Source organism: Oryctolagus cuniculus, chromosome 3 (assembly GCF_051225735.1).
Source record: "Oryctolagus cuniculus isolate XC-2025 breed Fujian yellow rabbit chromosome 3, ASM5122573v1, whole genome shotgun sequence".
NCBI classification, from domain to species: Eukaryota; Metazoa; Chordata; class Mammalia; order Lagomorpha; family Leporidae; genus Oryctolagus; species Oryctolagus cuniculus.
This window is the reverse complement of record NC_142869.1, coordinates 119,289,919-119,298,726: the sequence shown is the minus strand read 5'-3', so window position 1 is coordinate 119,298,726 and position 8,808 is coordinate 119,289,919. Positions and strand designations below refer to the sequence as shown.

Sequence of the window (8,808 nt, the reverse complement as noted above, 5' to 3'; positions counted from 1 at the left end):
GAAGTTCTGAATTAAAAATTCAATACAGGTGTTTCTGTATTCAAAATAGATGCCCTTTTTCCTGTTACATGGTGTGTTAATGAGGCAGGGAAACTAAATCCTTATTGGTATGTTATATAAGGAAATATATTTTCTGCAACAAGTAACACCAGACATTTGGACTCTCATATTTCTGATATTCTCCGTGGGTGCAAGGGCACCTACAAAATTCTCAGATTCCAGATTCACACTGTTTTCTTCTCGGATGATTTCATGACTACAAACTATTTCCGCGTATTCAAACATATGCCCAGGCTGCCAATCAGCCTGGATGTGGTATATTTCAAAGCCCGTTTCATATCCCGCTTTCATGATTTCCCAACATTTTATAAGCCCTTTTGTAAAGTATCATATCATTTTATTGATGACCAACTGACTATATAAACAGACAATGCCAGACCATCCACGGCAACAGGAATCTGACCCCCAAACTCTGCAGCAACCAGCCCAGGTAGTCAGGATGCAACCTTTGTTCCTGCTGCCAACAAGGGACAATCTGGGGAAGTCAACCATGATCTCCAGAGCTACACACTGGTATCTTGGTCTTTCAGACTCCTGTAACAAAAAGCCGTAAATTAGGTGGCTGACAAACAACAGAAATTTATTCCTCACAGTTCTGCAGGCTGGCAAGTCCATGATCAAGGCGTCAGCAGAGTCAGTACCTGTGAGAGTCCATTTCCTGGTTCATATGATGCCTCCTCACTGCATCCTCACATAGAGGGAGAGGAAGGCAGTTCTCGGGGGGGTGGGGGTTCTCTGTCATTCCCAAGGGCTCCACTTCATAATTAAATCATCTCGCAGAGGCCCCCGCCTCCAAATTTCCTCATGTTGGGAGGAGGGTCAGGATGTCAATATATGAATTGGGAACACAAACATTCAGACTGTTGCACATACAGTGTCCCATTTCCAGGTGGCCCACCTGTGGCTTTCCCAGGCTAGCAGGCTCCAGTCAGAGCACACCTGAGTCTTCCCCATCTTCCACTGTAAGTTTGCCCATGCCCCTTGCCTTTGAGTCTCTGCCAAAGGTACATGATGATATCTGATCCCTTTATGCTCAGTTTGCTCTGAATAAACACTCTGCTTATTTGAGTTGTCTTCATTTGTTTTCACAAAGATCCTCTGTGACGATGCAAATGACATAGCGATACTGAGATTGGACTCTTATTTTTCATCCGGCTCTCAGCCTCCACTTACCTCACAAGAAGTCCTGCTAAGAGGCTCTTGTCAGGACAGGACCTCAGGTCCACTGTTTCCAGAGATGCCCCTGCAACCTATGTCATTGCATGAAAAATTAATGACAGGGGGCAAGCTTCTGAGGCCAACAAACATGGTTAGATGCTAGTAGGACTGCTTGCTAGTAAGGCGTGGGACTGACACATGTGATTCTCGGTCTCCTGCCCCAAGTAATGGGGACCAGATATGCTCACTCCTTGGGATGCTGGGAGGTATGGGATGGTCATCAAATCACACAGCCATCCACGTGCTTGTTGGAGCAAAAGCTTCATCAGCTCTTCTTCCTGTCCCAGATACTTTGAATTTAATCAATGTCTGATAGCTTTGTCAGTGCTTACTTACTTTGTCAGCACTTACGTCTTTAAAACAAAAGAGTGGCTTACTACCCATGTGTTGCTCTCATACATCGTGATAGCTATTACCACAAAAAATTTGACCTAGTTGAACATCTTTCCATTTGACTATTGTTTATGACCCTTGCCTATTTTCCTCTTGGGCTCTGGCCTTATTTTTTTTTTTTTTTTTTGTATTTGTTGAAATCTTTCCTCAGCAGAGCCATGAAACCTTTGATTAACATGCACATTTTCTGTGACAAGTAACAGAGCACCTAAAAGTAAGCCTGTAGAAGTGAAATTGACACTATGAGAAGCAATGAATTGAACAGCCCTTGTCTTGACTGCTAAGAAACAGTATATTATTTTATTTTTTACTATTTTCTTTTTTAAAAGACTTATTTATTTATTTGAAAGTCAGAGTTACACACAGAGAGAAGGAGAGGCAGAGAGAGAGAGAGAGAGAGAGAGAGAGAGAGAGAGAGAGAAAGAGGTCTTCCATCGCTGATTCACTCCCCAATTGGCCTCAACAGCCGGAGCTGTTCCGATCCAAAGGCAGGAGCCAGGAGCTTCTTCCAGGTCTCACACACAGGTGCAGGGGCCCAAGCATTTGGGCTATCTTCTACCGATTTCCTAGGCCATAGCAGAGAGCTGGATCAGAAGTGGAACAGCCGGATCTCGAACCGGCACCCATATGGGATGCCAACGCTTCCAACCAGGACATTAACCTGCTGCGCCACAGTGCTGGCCCCTACTATTCTCTTTTTCTACTTAATACCATTGGTTGAACTCTTTTTACTTAACACAGAATTATTTATAGGTGTTTAAATCCAATTGAAAATAAATCACAATAAAAAATAAGAGTGGGAATAAGAGAGGGAGGAGATGTACAGTTTGGCATGCATTCCCACAGACTTACCTCTAAGGATAAAGATAAAAACTTGCCATGGGACTCCAAATCCCATTAAGCTGAGTGGCACTAATGCCATCTTAAGTGTTAAAGTGGTCATATTAAGTGTGTAGCTGATCATATAGATAGGATTAAGTGTCAAAGGGATCACATAAATAAGATCAAGTGGCTGGTAATAACCATAGATAGAATTAAGAAGAAAGAATGATCCAACATGGGAAGCAGGCCACACAGCAGACTCATGGAATGACAAATGCCCTAAACAGCACTCCGACCTCAGAATCTGCCCTTAAGGCATACGGATCTGGCTGAAAAGCCCATGAGAGAATTTCAGGCATGGAAAGCCAAGACACTATGGCAAAAAATGATCTACACAAAGGATCTCTGTGGGTGAGATCCCAGTGGAAAGAAAGGGCCATAAAAGAAAGAAATGCTTTTCTCTGAAGGGAGGATGGCCCTGTCTAAATACTGATGGAGTTTGTGGACTTGAAGGCTTCCATAGCCTTGGCAGCTCATGACAAGAGCCTCAGGTGATCACTGAAGTCCTAAACAAGAGTGTCAATTGTTAAATCAACAACAGGAGTCACTGTGCACTTGTTCCCCATGTAAGACCTCTGTCCTTAATGAGTTGTACTATGAGAATTATCAGTAAAACTTGTCTTCAAACAGTACTTTATACTTTGTGTGTCTGTGTGGGAGCAAACTGTTGAAATCTTTACTTAGTATAAAGTTGGTCTTCTGTATATAAAGTTAATTAAAAACGAATCTTAATGAAGAATGGGTTGGGAGAGGGAGTAGGAGGTGGGATGGGAGTGGGGTGAGAGGGTGGGTATAGGATGGGGGAGAACCGCTATATTTCTAAAGCTGTTCCTATGGAATTTGTATTCATTAGATAAAAGCTTTCTGAAAGATGTAAATTTTATAATTTATTTCAAAAATCTTTTTTTTAAAAAGAAGAATATTTTTCTTCAATATTTTTTTCTACAGGGCAATGGACTTGTTGTTGAGGGAGTACAATAATTCCTTAGCCATGCAATCTGTTTGCTCACAATTTAGCTGGCGAGAAGTCATCTACACAAACATTTGAAGCAGACAATAGTCTATGATGTGCCCCAAAGCTAACATTGTCTAACCTTGACCCCTGCTTCCAGAACAGGACCAACTAGAAAAAGCCAAATAAACTCCCAGATCAGTCACAAAGCATCTGAGCCAGGCCAGGTTGCTGTAACAAAATTCCATAACTGGATGGCTTATAAACTACAGAAATGTACTTCTTACAGTTGGCAATGAGTGTTGTTAGAGCTCACAGGAAGCAGCAGTGGCCAGAAAACAATGTGTGGCAAGATGAATCTGCATCAGGACATTGAACTGGAAGTTCTAAAAATTGCAAGTATAGATTCCTTAAAAATTGTTATGAAAATAATGCATTTATTGCACTAAAATTTTGTAAAACCCAAAACAGTGAGAAGAGAAAAATTACCCATAATCCACATTACAGATATAATCATAGGTAATATTTCATGTATTCATTCTTTTTCCTTTTGTTACATATGATTTTAAAATTGTGAAAGCAGGGATAGAAAAATTAAATATACACACATATGACTTCTAATTTTTGCAAAAAATTGTGATAGATATTTTTGCATATTACTAGAAGTTTCTGTAGTTATAATATAATGGGTGTGTAATATTCCTCAAAGTATATACAATAAATATCTTCTATTATTGATAGTTTCAAATTATTATATTACATGGTTTATGTCATCCAAATTTTTTTGTAATTTTTTTTGTTCAGTATTACACACCAGACTGACTTGTAAGGCAGCAATGTGGACATTTTTACACATAACTCATTTTTCTGTTATTTAGATTATATCTTTTAGAATCTCAAAAGTAGGGTTATTTGGTCAAGGGTCAAGATTGTCTTCTCCATGTTTTGGTACATTGGGGAAATAGCTGGCACAGGGTCAAGTAGATCTCATTACTCTTCAAGTTTTCAGGAGAAAGGGACGAGAAGTGGGAGAGGAGCCCAGCTCAGATATAGACTGCGAATGAGTAGGTGGATTTCTTGGAGGAAAGAGCTGTGTCATGTTCATGGTTCCATAAGCAAGACCTAGTGTAGTCCCTGGCATTGAGTATTGGCCCCAATAATTATTTGCTGAATAAAGGAAAGTTTCTAAGAATTTTAAGTATGTTGGGAAAGCAATTTGGAAATATTCTTTTGGAGGAGATACTTTGCCCAAGGTGGCATAGCTAACAAATATTAGGATCAGGTTTCAAATCCAGACAGTATCAGGCATTGGGTGACACTGCGTCTGAGTCAAGGCCACCTTTGATTATGGAGACCTACACCACATTAGCTTACACTAAGTTCTCATTAATTGCGATTTTTAAGACACTAGAAAACACACATGCTGCTGCTGCTTCTTCTTCTTCTTCTTTTCTCTCTCCCCTCCTCTCCCTCTCTCTCTCTTCCTCTCTGTCTCCCTCTCCCTCTCCCTCTCTCTCAATCACGCTTCAGATGTGGAATGGCATCCAGGGAGAGTTTCCAAATTTTTATTCCCCACTGGCTGCCCTGCACACAGGTCCATCTCACATGCAAATCACCTCTGCTTTTTAGTCAGGGAGGGCTTAGTGCTTAGTAATTTGTCCTATTGCACTGCTCAGGGTCCCCTATCTCTTGGTAGAAAATGTGGGATTCATTCCATAGCTCTGGAGATGCCTGAGACTAGCTGGCATTTAAGCTTGCAGTTAATGTGAGCAATTGTGAGTGCAGTGCAAGGAGAGGACGTGAGGGAGGTAGTAGGGTAGCAAAGGCAAGCCAGCGGAGGAATGAGTACAGACAGGTAAAACCAGATTTCCCCTTATATGTGTTCCTCTTGACACTCCCAAAACTCAGCAACCTTCTGCTGGCTGGGTTTTCCTCTTTTTTCCTCCAAACTTCTCTGTCCTGTCCTGTGCTTTCACAACAGAGAGAGAGAGAGAGAGAGAGAGAAATCTTCCACCCAAACTGCTGCAACAACTGAGACCAAGCTGAGCTGAAGCCAGGAGACAGGAATTCCTTCTGAGTCTCCACTTGGGTGGCAGGGACTCATGTACATGAGCTATCATCTGCTGGCTGCTTTGCAGGTGCATTTGCAGGGAGCTGGATCAGAAGTGGAGTGCCTGGAACTTAAACAGGCACTCCAATATGGAATGGCACACCCTAAACAGTGGCCTAATTCATGGCACCACAATGCTCACCCCAGTCACGTATTTTAAAGTTTCTGTTTTCTTAAGAAAGTTGCCTATGACTGAGTCACACAGATGCAGAGGAAACATTGAACCAAGAACTGCAAACCATACAGCTTGGCATACACAGAAGGAAAATCCTAACCTACAGAACCAAAGATTCTGAAATAGAACCAGAACTTCAATGCTGAAGCCTTTACAGAAGCAGCGGTTCTGTTGGACAAGGAAATCTGGTTCTGGGTTTATCAGCAACGGCCCGATTGCAAGCCCATCCAGTCAGAATTCATCTCATCAGCACTTCCACGTCCCAGCTTTTCTGATTCAGTTCATGAAACTTTCCCTAGACCTCAAATCAGAGGAGGGAGACTGGAGCCATACCTCTTGCCTCTTTTGCTAGCCATCCATGCAAATAAATCCTTTTTCTTCTCCAAAGATGGTGTCTTGGATTGCTTTTTGGGCACATCAGGCAATGAACCTGCTTCATTTAGTAACAAATTTGGTGACCCAGATGAAATGTAAGGTTCCCAACTGCTTGCCCTTGGCATTGTGCCCATGAGGTAGGGTTATAGCTCCTGTAAGGCCTGAGCAACTACCCAGACGCTTGCTCTAGTGGTTTGGTCAAACACTTGGTCTAGTGTTTAGGGTGTGCATCTCTTCCATGTCACAATGGTAGACACAGCTCAGGATTCTCTATTCTGTCTGAGAAAAGAAGTCACTTCTGGAACAAGAAATCTCCTCGTAAGTAATCTCCAAAGAACAATTTTCTCTCCTCTCACCTGTCTGGTTGGCCCCTTCCTGGGTCTTGGTTGGGGTGAACCCCATATCTAGTTAGAGGCAGGACTGAGTGTTATCGTGGAACGACTCCTCACTGGACCCTCTTAGGGGATTAGGTGCTAGTGCTCTCTGGTTTCTGGTCTCTGTGGTCTGTTCTGATCTGTGTTGTCTGTGTTATATCCATCATTTTGTGAAGTGAGAAGGACAGGGTCCTGGTGGGGATACAACAACTAAAACTCCCTTGTTAGGATTTTATGAGGATCCTCAGACTTCAAAGAGAAAAAGGAATTGGTAGTTCTGGCAAATTTAGTGTGTTGTGGGGGACTAACACCTTGTAGAAGTGTCCAAGATGCTAATCTATGATGGGTAGTGGCCTTGCAGGGATCCCCACAAAAATATTTATTTCCCAGGTGAGAGGGAACTGCCCACAGCTTGTCCAGAAGGGCAAAAATAAGGGATCTCCGAGTGCCCTGGCCCCTCCATGCTTTGTTACGCACAGGAGACAAACCCAAGACACAGAAGGGAGATCTGGCTTCTTGGGCTCTATGAGAAGCTGTGCTTATAAACAGCACATTTGGACCCAACTCCTAGGCCAATAGATGAGATCATATGTGTGGCTTCCCTGCAAACATTCCCTGTGGGAAACACTGGAAATATACCAGCTAGCAGCCCACCAGCCTTCATTCTCCAGAGCTGGGGAATTTTAGTTAAGAACCTATGGAAAGAAACGCGATGATATTTTTCTGTAACAGAGCTTGGCCACGATCCTCTTAAGGGCCAGGTGATAGTTAGCCTGAAAATGGCTCCCTAAATTATAATACTACCCTATAGTTATACTTGTTCCATAAATGGAAGAAAAAATAGGATGAGATCCCTTATGTATGATTTTTCACATCCTTCTACCAGAATAAGAACTTGCAAAAAAGAATGTAAAATTGTGATTCAGAAAACTGAAAGTGGTGTCTGATTCTAGGCTGGAAGAAGAGGAATTAACTGATTTTATATCCCCCACTCTCCCAAAAAAGGCCCCAGCTACAGAGAGGTTCTGAGTTTCATCCTCTGCCACACAGGGATGATGGGGGAGAAAAGGAACCCATTGTGTCCAACACCCAGGGGAAAACAAGGAATGGTCTCCGCCTCTCACACTGAACCTGAGTCCCCACACAGTGCCTTAGAGGCAGGTGCTGGGTACCACGAGGTTCTTGTTGCCCATGGTCTTGCAGCCTTCCCCCCCGCCCAACCCTTAGCTCCAAGATTCCTTGCCCTACTTTCATGATTGCAAATCAGCCTCTTACTAAAAACAGCTCACTGAACTGGTGGTGCCATCAGCCCTATAGTCACAAGACTCATGAGGTCAGCTGTCTTCCCTAGTGAACCCCCTTGAGGGACTTCCTTTCCAGGAGCCCCAGGCCCCAAGCACAAGGTAACCACCACCTGTATTCAGCCCTCCGACTGACAAGAGCTCACTTGGTCATCATCGAAATTCCCTAAAGGGCAAGGTGTCCCTGAAGGCCGGCCCCTACCACTGCAGATCCATGTGGAGCTTGCACATGAGCTGAACATACACCTCTCAGCCTTTACTTAAATCTATAAGAACTTTCACCTCTAACTCCTCGGGGAGACCAGGAACTAAGCAATAGCTGCCCAGCTCCTTGCCCTGCTCTGGAGTAAATACTTGCTCTCTTCCACCTCCACGGTGTCAGTACTTGCCTTGCTGTGCGTGGAGCAGGCAGACTCATTTGGAAGAGGGCTTGGGTTTCTCTGGCCATCCCTCCAGCCAGTTTTGGGGGTTGTTCCACAAAACACCTGGCAAGCATCCTCATTTGGCCAAGGACTTCCTCAACCCCAGGTGGAACAATTTTACCTGGACAAGTACCGGTCGGTCAAGGTGAACAAAGATGACCTCATGTCTACTCACTGTATGTCCACTCGCTGTTCTTGGCCTCAGATTCCTATCACTGGAAGACCCAGATGTGTTCTTACAGAGAGTATGAGAATGAATTTATTCACTCCTATCTTGGCCACTCAGTACCAGTTGGGCTGTTATCTGCTCTCTTCTAAATGTATTATTTACATTGGAAGAGTGGAGAATGGGCTTAGGAAAAATCTGCTAAAAAGCTGAACAGCTACATGGACTGAGTCCAAACACATCTTTCTGATCAGGCTTGTCCAGGAAGCATGCCCAACCAGTATCCCAAACTCCCAGGCGAGGTCATGAAGCCAAACTGTTGCAAGGAACGCCTGGTCATGGGTGTGCATAAGGGAACATCAGGAACACAAAATAGATAA

General features: G+C 43.4%; 1 long non-coding RNA gene across 7 annotated transcripts in view; it reads right to left on the bottom strand.

Moving 5' to 3' along the window:
* Nucleotides 1-437: 437 nt before the first annotated feature.
* Nucleotides 438-8,808, bottom strand: part of LOC149127478 (uncharacterized) — a 32,103-nt gene continuing 23,732 nt past the window's right edge. For 5 of the 7 annotated variants that reach the window (XR_016231657.1, XR_016231658.1, XR_016231659.1 and 2 more), the window contains one exon: nucleotides 2,027-2,237. This is a non-coding gene — a long non-coding RNA (uncharacterized LOC149127478). Of the gene's footprint in view, nucleotides 595-2,025; nucleotides 2,238-8,808 lie in introns of those variants that run through there. The other 2 variants (XR_016231660.1, XR_016231656.1) reach the window with 2 other exon arrangements.